Source organism: Grammomys surdaster, unplaced genomic scaffold, assembly GCF_004785775.1.
Source record: "Grammomys surdaster isolate TR1022 unplaced genomic scaffold, NIH_TR_1.0 190, whole genome shotgun sequence".
NCBI lineage: Eukaryota > Metazoa > Chordata > Mammalia > Rodentia > Muridae > Grammomys > Grammomys surdaster.
In genome coordinates, this window is record NW_021604635.1 from 6632649 (window position 1) to 6645296 (window position 12648).

At 39.9% G+C, this 12648-nt stretch overlaps 1 pseudogene; it reads left to right on the plus strand.

The window, feature by feature from the left end:
- The first annotated feature begins 8467 nt into the window (after positions 1 to 8467).
- LOC114622670 lies at positions 8468 to 8949 on the plus strand (annotated as a pseudogene).
- Positions 8950 to 12648: the final 3699 nt, after the last annotated feature.

The following is a 12648-nucleotide window of genomic DNA, read 5'->3' on the forward strand; positions in this document are numbered from 1 at the left end:
GGATCAGAGCCCTTGACTGTGGGATGGCAACACCATCCCTCTACTTGATGTCCTGCACCTCCGCTGGAGTTGGACTCTGCAAATTTCCTTTCCACACCATTGGGCAGTTCATCCAAGGTCCTGAGAGTCTCTCACCCAGAAGGTCTCTAGTACATTCTAGAGGGACCCCCCCCCACACACACACACACCTCCTACCTCCCAAGGTTGCCTGTTTCCATTCTTTATGCCTGCAGGGATTCAGTACTGTTTCACACACCTCCAATACCTGATCATATTCCTCTCTTCCCCTTCTTGTTGCCTCTGCCCCCTGTGATTGCTTTCTTCTCCCTCTCAACTGGGATTGAAGCATCCTCACTTGGGCCCTCTGAATTGTTAATCTTCTCAAGTTCTGTGGATTGTGTCCTGGGTATTCTGTACTTTTTTGGCTAGTATCCACTTATTAGTTAGTACATATCATGCATGTCTTTTGGGGGTCTGAATTACCTCAAGATGATATTTTCTAGTTCCATCCATTTGCCTGCAAAACTCATGATGTACTCGTTCTTAGTAGCTGAGTAGTATTCCATTGTGTAAATTAACCACATTTTCTGTATCCATTCTTCCATTGTGGGACATCTGGGTTGTTTCCAGCATTTGGCCATCACCAATAAGGCCACTAAGAATATAGTGGAACATGTGCCTCTGTGGCATGGTGGAGTATCTTTTGGGTATATGACCAAGAGTGGTATTGCTGGGGCTTCAGGTAGATCTATTTCCAATTTTCTGAGGAATCTCCAGATTGATTTCCAGAGTGAGTGTACCAGTTTGCAATCCCACCAGCAATGGACGAATGTTCGTCTTTCTCCACATCCTCACCAGCATGTGCTGTCACCTGAGTTTTTGATCTTAGCCATTCTGATTGGTTTAAGGTAGAATCTCAGGGCCATTTTGATTTGCATTTACCTGATCACTAAGAACTTTGACCATTTCTTTAAATGTTTCTCAGCCATTCAAGATTCCTCTGTTGTGAATTCTCTGTTTAGTTTTATATCTCAGTTTTTGACTGGCTTGTTTGGTGTTTTGGTGGTTAGCTTCTTGAGTTCTTTATATATTTTGGATATTAGCCCTCTATTGGATGTGGGGTTAGTTATGATTTTTTCCCAGTCTGTAGGTTGCTGATTTATCCTACTGACTATGTCCATTGCCTTACAGAAGCTTTTCAGTTTCATGAGGCCTCATTTATCAATCCTTGATGTTAGGTACTGAACCATTGGAGTTCTGTTTAGGAAATTTCCCCCTGTGCCAATGACATGGAGGCTCTTTCCCACTTTCTCTTCTATTAGATTCAGTGCATCTGGTTTTATGTTGAGATCCTCAATCCACTTGGACTTAAGCTTTCTGCAAGGTGACAAATATGAATCTATTTTTATCTTTCTACATACAAACTGCCAGTTAGACCAGCACCATTTATTGAAGATGCTTTCTTTTTTTCCATTGTATATTTTTTGCTTCTTTGTTAAAGATCAAGGGTCTGTAAGTGTGTGCTTTTATTTCTAGGTCTTCAATTCTATTCCATTGATCAACTTGTCTGTCTCTGTACCAATACCATGCAGTTTTTATCACTATTGCTCTGTAGTATAGCTTGAGGGAAGACAGCTACAACGTGCTTACATACATAAAATAAATAATTCTTTAAAAAAAGAAAACATTTTAAAATTATTACATATCTCACTACCTAATAATTATTGAAACATCTTTAAATTTTTCATTTGATATATTTTGATCATATTCTTTACTCTCTCCACTCCTCACAGATACTTCCACTCCCACACACTTGCCCAATTTTATGTTTTTTCTCTTTTTCTTAAAAAAATAATAAAGTGCACAGAAGAGTGTGCAGGGGTGCAGGGTACACACATCTGAGTGCCACTGCCTGTGGAGGCCAGAGGAAGACATTCAATTCCTGCAGCTGGAGTTAGAGGTGGCTATCAGTTCCTCAGTGTGGGAGCTGAGAACTGAACTCAGGTCCTCTGTTAGAGATGTATGTAATTTTAATCACCGAGTCATCTCTCCATCCTCAGACACGTGAGTCTGTGGAATACCTAATGTTTGTCTGATCTGCACTGAGCTTGACTGATCTGTACTAAATTGTGACACCTACGCTCAACTTTGAAATGTGACTACATTTAGAAATGAGATCTTTAAGTTAAATGGAGTTATTGTGGTGGTCCTAATACAGCAATAGTCCTGGTATGAAACAACATTTGGATACAGAGGTGCATAAGGGAGAGAATCTTGTATAAACAGAAAGAGCCATCCACACCAAGAGAACAGAAGAATCCAAATCTGCTTATATTTTGATCTGAGACTTCTGGCCAGAAGCTCAACAAAGGAATTCCTGCTGATTAACTCACTGTGTGTGCACTTAGTTGTGGCATCCCTGATAAATCAATACAGCTAGGCTCAGCTAGTCTCAGGCCATTCACTGGACGGGATTAATTTAAGTACTTTATCTCAGAGGGAAAACCCTCCAATGTCGCAATTCCTCGTTCTAGTAGGCTCCTTCTTGAAGCCAGAGCATCAGCACTTCGGTCCTATTCTATTGATCATAACAATTCACATTGCTGAGTCCAAGGTAGAAATCATGACCTAGCTACTGTTGGAGAACATTCCAAAGCAGTGGATGTCTATGGAGACTGGGTAGTGGGGGAGGGGAACTGGGAATAGCAATGTCCTCTATCATAATACTTTAGATGGTATCTATATGTATGCATATATATGTATATGTATAAGTATATATGTGTGTGTGTGTGTATACTTGCATTGTATCCCTGCTCTAAGCTATTCACTGTATCTGTACATTTACAGCTTAACACTTAATGTTCTTTACATTTTATTTTAAAATGTAAAGATTTATAATTTATAATTTTTAAATTTTATTGGCTATAAAACATACAGATTATATCAATCCCCCTTATGAACTGGGACTACAGAGGTCCAGTTTCAATTATATAGAAAGTCTTAGTTTCTTTTCTATTACTGTAATAAAATCCCCTAACAAAAGCAACCTGTGAAAGGAAAGGTTATTGGCTCATAGTTCCAGGGTATAGTCCCTTATGCTGAGGAAGTGATGGAAGCAGGAGCTGAGACAGCTGGTGACATTGCACACACAAACAGGAAGAAGATGAATGCTTGTATTCAGTCCCCTTTCCCCATTTTATTCAGAACAGGATCATAGCCTAGAGAGTGGTGTCACCTACAGTGGGCAGGACTTTCCACCTCAATTAACCTTAACCTAATGAACATAATCTCACAAGCATGTCCAGAGACCTGGCTCCCAAAGGATTCTAGATTTCATCGAGTTGACAATTGGAGTTCACTATCTTAGATAGTGAGGAACAGAATAAAGAACATCACATTGAAAATGTCATTCTGAATATCAGTAAAATTAACATAAGTTAATGAGTAACAAAAGTTTAATTCAAGTGAAAATCTCATGGCCTTTTCTACATTGCAATTACTCAGTGCATATTTGTTGGATAAAATCTGTGAGAATTTGTTTTGAACGTGAGAACTGTTGCTAAAACAATATGTTCAAGATGTGAGAAATCCCACGTGTTGAAACAAAACACAACAGCAACAATAGAAACAATACATACAAAATACTGATGACAGTATTAGCTGTGAAATGTCACAATTTAGAACCCACCATGAGTATGCTGCTTAAAAACATGTGGAAGCATTTTTTTTGGAACTGATGAAAGTTTTGATATACTTGGATAGAATATTTGCTAAAATGTAGCCAATCTGATCTTTTTTTTTCCCCTAAACTACATAGCCCCATTTTTTTCTTCCATGCATAGTTATTGTCAAAAATTATCAGAGGATTTTTATTTCTAAAATGCAATAACCTTCATTTCCCTAAAAGAAGTAAAGCATGAAAACCTCTAGGGAGGGTCTTTTTAAAGAGGAAGTAAACGTTGGCTCCAAAGTCATTTTCCAAACCAGGAAGCAGAATATTTCTTAGGAAAGCATTGAAGTGAGGAAGTAGATTTTTTTTCACCCATTGGTTAATTCTTTGAAAAATTCTGTACTAAAAAGATTACCAGCCATATATATTTAAGTTTCTTGTTTATGTGTCTTAGGCAATCAGAAATTCAGACACTTAAAAAGCATGTGAAAACTTCAGGGCTGAATAGCAGTCATATTTCTTGCATTTGGTGCATGTACATGCTCTAGGGATAACCAAATGTGTGCATAATACCCCTTTGTCTGTTCTAAAAAACCCTCTCCAATGCTCTGGTATGGATTATATTGTTTAAATGTGTCCTCACTCAATTTCAGGAGAGTTATTCCCAAGCCAGTTTTGAACTGAACACATGTCGCATCTGTTTTCTGTTTGGGAATTTTGAATGCTTGGCACTTTAATTGGGATAGTTTTCTTTGGGATGAAATCATTTCAAATATTCACTGAATCAAAACATTAGTCTCCTTTTCCAGTTTCCATCATAGATTGTTGGTAGGTTTCCCAGACCTGCTTTCTTGTGCTTCAGGGAGGGGCCCTCCTCCTCCTGGTGTATAGAAGGAAACAGATGGGGAAGCAGGCAGGATCTACTTGTTCAGTCTTTCCCCAGAACCTATTCCTTTGGAGATGTTGCTTGACCTGCAAGGTCACTATTTGTTCTTGTTAATTTTAAACCTTTAGCTTCATCCTTTTTGATCATTTGAAACATTCTTTTCTTTCTTTCTTTCTTTCTTTCTTTCTTTCTTTCTTTCTTCCTTCCTTCCTTCCTTCCTTCCTTCCTTCCTTCCTTTCTTTCTTCCTTTCTTTCTTCCTTTCTTTTTTTTTAATAGTCTTTGTTTTGTTGCAATAAGGCCTCATGGAGTCCAGGCTGGCTTCAAACTCATTGTCTTGGTCTCATATCACTTGTCATGGTAAAATACCCTGACAACAACGAATTTGGGAGAGAAAAAATTACTTTAGCTTTAGCTTACAGTTCCAGGTTCAGTCCATTATTTCAGGAGAGTCAAAGCAGCTGGAAGCTGAACCCAGTCATGCCACACCCACAGCATCAAGCAATGGATGTGTGTATGCTTGGAATTTAACACACTTTCTCTTGTCTTGAAAGAGTCTAGGACCCCATCTCAGGCTATGGTACTGCCCTTGATAGGTTAGGTCTTCTCCCCTCAATGAACCCTTAAAGAAAACATCACAGGCATGTCCAGAGTTCAGCCTAATCTGGGCAATCCATCATTAAGACTTCCCCAGATGATTCTATGCCCATCACACTTGTTATAGAACCAAGAGTGACTTTTGACTCAGTATCCTGCCTTCACTTCTTGTGTGCCAGCATTACGGGGAAGTACTGTACACATAGTTTTATACAGTGCTATGGATTATGGAAATAAGGGCTTTTGTGCATGCTGGGCAAGAACTCTCTCAACTGAGCTTCACATCCAACCTATTTTTAAAAAATCTGACTGAGAACAGAAGACAGTTTCCCCCACTGGTGAAAGTCTATGAAGCCATTTGGAATCCACACCACCCTTTTCTGTCTGATACAATTAAAAACTCGTGAAGGCCTAGATATTTGGGAGACATGGTTAAGAAAAATTAATATGGCAGCAATGAAACATCAAGCAGTACAGTGGGGATGCTTTCTGGTGACAAGCTGAGATTTTACTTACAAAATAAAAATAAAAAGACACAAGATTCCCAGTTTGCTTCTCAGTGGAGATTTTTATGACCTTCAGTTTTTGTCTATTACAAGAAAGCTAGAAAATGTTAGTAATATTAATGTTAATAATATTTCTGTGAACATTAAACGAATCACATTTTTCAGTCCCTGGGTTGTTTTGACATTTTAAACTAAGTGCTTAGGAGACTAAGGCAAAAGTATCTAGGCAAACATGGACCACACAGAAAGACTCTGACTCAACAACAACAACAAAAATAAAAGCTGCTGATTATGTATGCACATTTGGAGAGATGCTTCAGCAGTTAGGAGCACTTACTGCTCTTCCAGAGGACACAGATTTGGTTCTCAGAATTAACACCCTGGTATATTCTGGCCTGCAAGGGTTCCAAGCATGCACTTAGTACACACACATGCATGTAGGCAAATCACTCATGAACATAAAAAACTGTAAAGAATATTTTGAAATATACTCCATTTTATATAACTAGAGAATAAAAATGCATATAAGAAATAGATCATATTGAGGCCATCTTATGTAAATATCCTATTTATTCCTCCAAATTGTTTGTCTATTTGTTTATTCTTCCATATTCTCTCATGTGTGCTCTTATAGTGTGAACAAAACCCTAATTGTCAGGTCTAAAGGACTCTCCCTTGCTCTAAATTCCAAAACGCAGAAGGGACAAGTGGATATATGTAGTGCCTAGTGATATACTAAAATAAACCACATGCTGGCCTCCAGGCCCTCTCAGTATCACAAGTACCTGATACACATTTCAGAGTCCATTCCTACCCTCTGACTCACAGGCTTCCTTCCCTGCAGCTACACATTCTGTTTATAACCTTGCTATTTTTTTGTTTTTTGTTTTTTGTTTTTTGTTTGTTTGTTTTTTGTTTTGTTTTTTGTTTGCTTGTTTGTTTTTTGAGACAGGGCTCCTCTGTGTAGCCCTGGCTGTCCTGGAACTCACTCTGTAGACCAGGCTGGCCTCGAACTCAGAAATACACCTGCCTCTGCCTCCCAAGTGCTGAGATTAAAAGGCATGAGCCACCACCACCTGGCTAATCATGCTATTTCTTAATCTCTCTCTCTCCTCCCCCCTGTCTTTCTCTCTCCTCCCTTGATCTCTATGTCTTCCTCTCTCTGCCCCACTTCCCCACCCCCACATGCCCAGGTCCAGTCTAGTTCTGTCTACTACTTTCTTTCAATGCTTTGTTTTCTTTCGGATGTCCCTATCTGTATTCTCCCCTATATCTACAGTAAAAATCTTCCCCTCAACTATCCCATGGAGCAGAAATGTCCAGGAGGTGCATAAAGGAACCACTTTCCAAAGGTTCCAGCCTTTCCTACCTAAATCCATCAAGTGGCTGATTTGACTCTCCTAATGTATGGATCATTTGTTTCTGCTGGCTTCTGACACCCACCTTATCCAACCTGAAATTCTAGAGTCTGACTTCCTCCCTCCACCTGCCGTTATCCTCCATTCTGATTCAGGACACCTCTGAGTTTCTCTGGCTCCTTGGTACCCATAACATGCAAGGCTCTGTGTCTCTGTTGGTATTCAGATACATATCATCTTAGAGTTACCTGCTTTGTCACTGACAGCTGCTGTAACCTACTACTGCCTCCTGGCTCAGCTTGCTTCTGGAGCCTACTATTGCTACAAAAGGCATACCAACTACCAGAGAGCTTTTCTCACTCTACAGGGTGCCCATCTCATAGAAAGACAGGGCTCTCTTTTGTAGTTTGGAACATTTCTCTCTGGCAAATTGCCCACTTGGGGATGCCCCAGATTGAAATTCTTGTTACTGGCACTGGCCCTTCTCCATCCTTGCTCCCTCTCTCCCAGATGTTCTTCTATTCAAAATACTCCTAATGTGTAGTCTCTATCGCTTCCTTCCTGGATTCAGACATTCCATTATGTGACAAATGGCTTGGTCTCAGTACAGCACAATCAATGGCCAAAAACTGCACAGTAAAATTTCAACTTCTCAAAGATTATAACAACTTCTACCTCCACTTAGGCAAGTGATCTCAAAAGTCTTTATCTCTATGCTTTTTTTTTTATAACTTTCCGCTTGTGAAAATCTATCTCTCTGCTTTCTTCGCATTCTGCTCTCAAAAATATCTTCTAGAACCATTCTTTAGACTCATTCCAGGATTTGTAAATTTATTGGGTGTAGTTAAAAAAATCTATAAAATATGTAAGAAAAAGTTATCTTAGAACTGTAACAAAAGGATTTTAGTTTAAAAAAATCTATATATTGGTAATCTTAATTTGCTACATCTTTGTAGGTAACTTGAATTCAACTCTTGTTTAAGAAATAGATTTGCTACAGCATATTGTGTATGTAACTTAGTTTTAACTCTTGTTTAGAGAAATAGATGGCAAAAAGAAAAGAAAAAGAGGGCGTGTGCACGGCAGGCTCACCTTGGAGTAAATAGTAACCATGTGGTTTGCTGGTATCTTGGGTGATCACCTAATCAGGATGGCAACCACCACGTGACTGGCAGCCACATGTACTGAGGTTAAAGGGAGTAATTACCATGTAACTTCACCATCTTGACTAAGATGATTATGTGGAATAAACCAAAATAGGTAGCAACCATAAAATGTCTTAGTCCTACCGAGCCATCTGTTTTTCATCGTGTCTCCTTTTAGAATAAGAAGACAACAGCATATTGCTAAGATATCTTGGACTAAAATAGATTTTTGTATGATGACTTTTGTCCTGATACTAAAAATTTAATATAGTCTCGCCAATTCTCATTAGGCATTCCCGCGGAAAGCCATTTTGTTTTTCAGGACTCTTTGCAAGGGTAGCTGGGGTAAATTTGCACCAAGGTAGCAGCTGTAGTAGCCGCAGTTCCATCTCCGATTCCACGATGTTGCCCTTGGCCAAAAACGCACTAAGCCGTCTCCAAGTTCAAAGCATTCAGCAAGTGGTGGCAAGGCAGAGCCATCAGAAGAGGACACCTAATTTCCATGATAAATATGGAAATGCTATATTAGCAGGTGGAGGCATCTTCTGTATATCTACATGGACATATACAGCCACACAAATTGGAATAGAATGGAACCTGTCCCCTGTTGGCAGAGTCACCCCAAAGGAATGGAGAGATCAGTAGTCATGTCAGCTGGTACAATAATCAAGGAATTGTTTCCAAACTAACTCATAAGTGAATGCCAAGTCAAAGAATCATGTACTCATTAAACTATGGCAGACTGAAAAACTAATAAAGAAATAAAGTATTTGAAACCTTCAAAAAAAATTTAATATAAGGAACAGTACATGTTTGATGAATAAAGTTTACAAATTCCTAGGGTTTAACAGAAATTGACTTGAAGATGTACATTCAGCGTTTTGTCTTTGCTAACTTTGTTACACTTTAACTATTTGGATAAACTGAGTCATACAAGAAACTATAATAATCTGTAATGGTACACTATGAAAAGATTAGGAAAGTAAGGACTCAGTCTTTCTGTGGACTATATTTATGGTTTGAAAGGGTCTCAGTCTATCTGTGACTGTATTTATGGTTTAAAGTCTTATTTTTGAGGCTGTTGGCTCTTTAATTAAATCTTAAACTGAAATTTTAAGACCAAAACTTAACAAGGATAAAGCTGTAAATCCTAATCTTATAAAAGCCACAATTGTGTTATAAACTGTTAAAAATAATTAAGACAAGCAAGTTAATGATCAGTCACCTTGTAAGTGATTAAATCCTTTAATGTGCTCAGAAATACACATGTAGTCACGCTAAGTACAAATGTCATTAATTTACAAGGACAAGCTTTATTTAGCCTTGTGTAGATGCTGTCATGGTTAAGCTTAAAGCAATATCTAAAAACAAATAAAGTTTGTTTAAAGTCAGATATGTTTAATAGATTAAATGCTGTCCTTCAAACTCTTCAGAAAGACCTACTGAATATGGAATTTAAGGTGGTTAATGAAAAAGCTTCTCATGATTGACCGACATGCCAACATCCCTCAGGGGTCTTCCAAAAATGATGATGGGGCATGAACAAACTCTACCCTGCCCAAAGCGAGGACCCTGCCCAGAGTATGGACAAGCAGGACGCTGGAGAATCTGTTACCCAGCTTTGCCTGACCAAGGTAGGTCACCATCCACAGGTGTGTGTCAGATCTTTTGGGCCTAGGAGTTTGTCTTAGTTAGGGTTTTATTGCCATGGAAAGACATCATGTCTAAAGCAACTCTTATAAAGGAAGATCTTTACTGAGACTGGCTTACAGTTTCAAAGGTTTAGTTCATTATTGTCGTAGCAGGAGGCAGGATGGTGTCCAGACAGACATGGTGCTGGAGAAGGAGCTGAGCGGTCTACCTATCAGTCAACAGGCAGCCAATGGGAATCAGATGGACTTCGTCACAGAAGTAAGATAAAATAAGTTTATTCAGATCTGCACATCTGGCTTGTCGTGTTCCACAGATAGAAACTGAGGGCATGCGTACTCACCTCTGTTCTAGATTCTGAAGATTCATCTTTAGCAGAGAGTGGGAAAAAACTTTTTCCTTAAGGAACTCATTTCCAGGGTAGGTAATCTGATATTCCACTAGCAGAAAAAGAAGGTAATGGTTAAAGCTGAACAATGTCATAAAGAAAACGAAACCACAACAAGTGAAGCCTTAGAAATCTCTTTTCACGTTATCCACACTCTACAGTGTTTTTACAATATAGGCTCAGAATTCTGCCACTCATTACAGTAAGAAATGGAATCTGCATCTCCACCCTTAAATTCTGGCAGATTTTTGTGACTCATTCTTCTGTCAGCACAAAGGGGAATAAAAGTTGTGAGGCTTGCCATGTATTGCAAAGACTATACAGTACAGCTTCCTCCTGGGTCTCTCTGCTGGGACGATTGCTCTTTGTACCCAGCCAAGATGTGATGAAGTCAGGCAATGGCCAGAGGTCATGCACAGATGTACGAGCAAGCAGCCCGATGCTGACGGGAGACCGTACTGATATCCTGTTTCTGCGGAAGCTTCCAATAGAACTCCAAATCCCAACAGTGTAAGGCTGCAAATTCTTAAGGGACGCAGAATCAGACCCAGTCAACATGCAGAGCTATGAGAGATAATGATAAAGCGAGAGTTATCCCCTAAAGCCACAGAGTTTTGATATAACTTAGTACAAGATATCCCTATCGTCTTCATCAGTACAATGCTCGTTAAAGAATACAGATAACTGGAAAATGAGTGAAATAGAAACAGAAAAACGTAAGATGATGGGGAGTAAGGCCTAGCGACCAGCCTTGGTCCATAACCCATTCCACCTTTCAGGAGAGGGGCTTCAACAGGTGACTGAGAAATGAGTATGCGGTACATCTGCAAAACGGAATTATGATTCCGCTACAAAGAAAAAGTGCAGAAAACGGATGAACTTGGAAAGCATAACACTAAGCAAGTCAATCTGCAATCAGGAAAAAAAAAAAACCCACACATTTTCCCTCATGTGCAGAATCTAGCCTGCAACGCACACACGGATGTAGCAGGAGGTATTAAAAAAGACGACTGACGGGCTTCCCAAAACACTGCCACCCCGCTCAGGTCTAGTGTGGTCCCTCCGGGCTACCATCTCTAGCTAGCCTCCCCGCCCTTCACTGCAGCGCCCTTGTGTTCCCACCTCCAGTACACACAGCAGGCTACCTGGCCCCAGCCAGATGTTCTCATCTGAGTATGTTCTCCAGCAGCCAGAGCTCCAGCACTCCCCTCTCGGCCATGCTAGCCCACGCAACGACTGTTCACCCCGGGATCAGCCACCACAACACCCATCATCCAGTAAAATCAAAAATCTTAACGTTTATAGTTAACCAATCAGATTTATAAATCAATAAATTCTCAATACACAAGATGCCCACACAACAATTTCAAGGGCAATGAATAACGATACAAGATGCCCACACAATTTAGACAAGTTATCCCACTTATTCTAACCTTAATATCATAACTACCTACGGCTACTTAAAGCCACAGTGGTTCTGAATCACGCTGTTCATCTTCCATCTTGATTCTCTGGAGCTCTCTCCCAGCACCCTTCTCTCTCCCGCTCTTAGGTCTGCCTCCCGTTTTCCTGTCCAATCACAAGCCTCCTGCTGTACTAATATTTAAATACACTGGACAGGGAAATTCCTGCCACATTTTATCCTTTTTGTTAGAATAAAAAAAAAAACTTTTTCTCAAAGTATAAATTGAGCACAACTATTACCATTTTGTAATTTATGAGGTATAAGAGAAACCTAACACCCAGTCTGGTATTTTTGTCAATAAAATAGAACATTGTCCTTTATCCTAGCTTAAAAGAGGATAGAGGGCATTGCGTGGGCTAGCATGGCCGAGAGAGGAGTGCTGGAACTCCTGCCCTCTGGAGAGCATGCCCAGATGAGAACACCGGCTGGGGCCAGGTAGCCTGCTGTGTGTACTGGAGGTGGGAACACAAGGGTGCTGCTGTGGGGAAGGGGGACTAGCTAGAGATAGTAGCCCGAAGGGACCACGCTAGGATAGAGAACATTGTCCTTTATCCTAGCTATAATTTTGCACCTGACTTATGTACTGGATTTAGATTGAATGCCATCCGAAAACCATCCTCTCAATTTTTTTCTCTCAAAGTAAATAGCCTGGGTTGGCTATAAGACTATAAGTAGTTTTTCAATCCAGTCAGAAATCTAAGAAGGACCAACATATCTGAAGATATAGGAAGCCTAACATAGCTTCCAGAATTGAGATAAATTGTAGAGACAGCTGCCTGCCTATACAGCCCCAGTAAGTCAGGAATTTGGAGCATCCATCTTCAGCCTTCTGGCTCAGGATCATCTGACAGACCTTTGACAAACAGGAGTTTTTAAGGACTAGCCTATTCTGTCTCAGCAGAAAAAAACTGTCCTAACCTGCAAAATGTATCCTTTTTCTGGACAGTATAGATCTGTAGGAGGAAGAAAGGCAATTTCTGCCCAG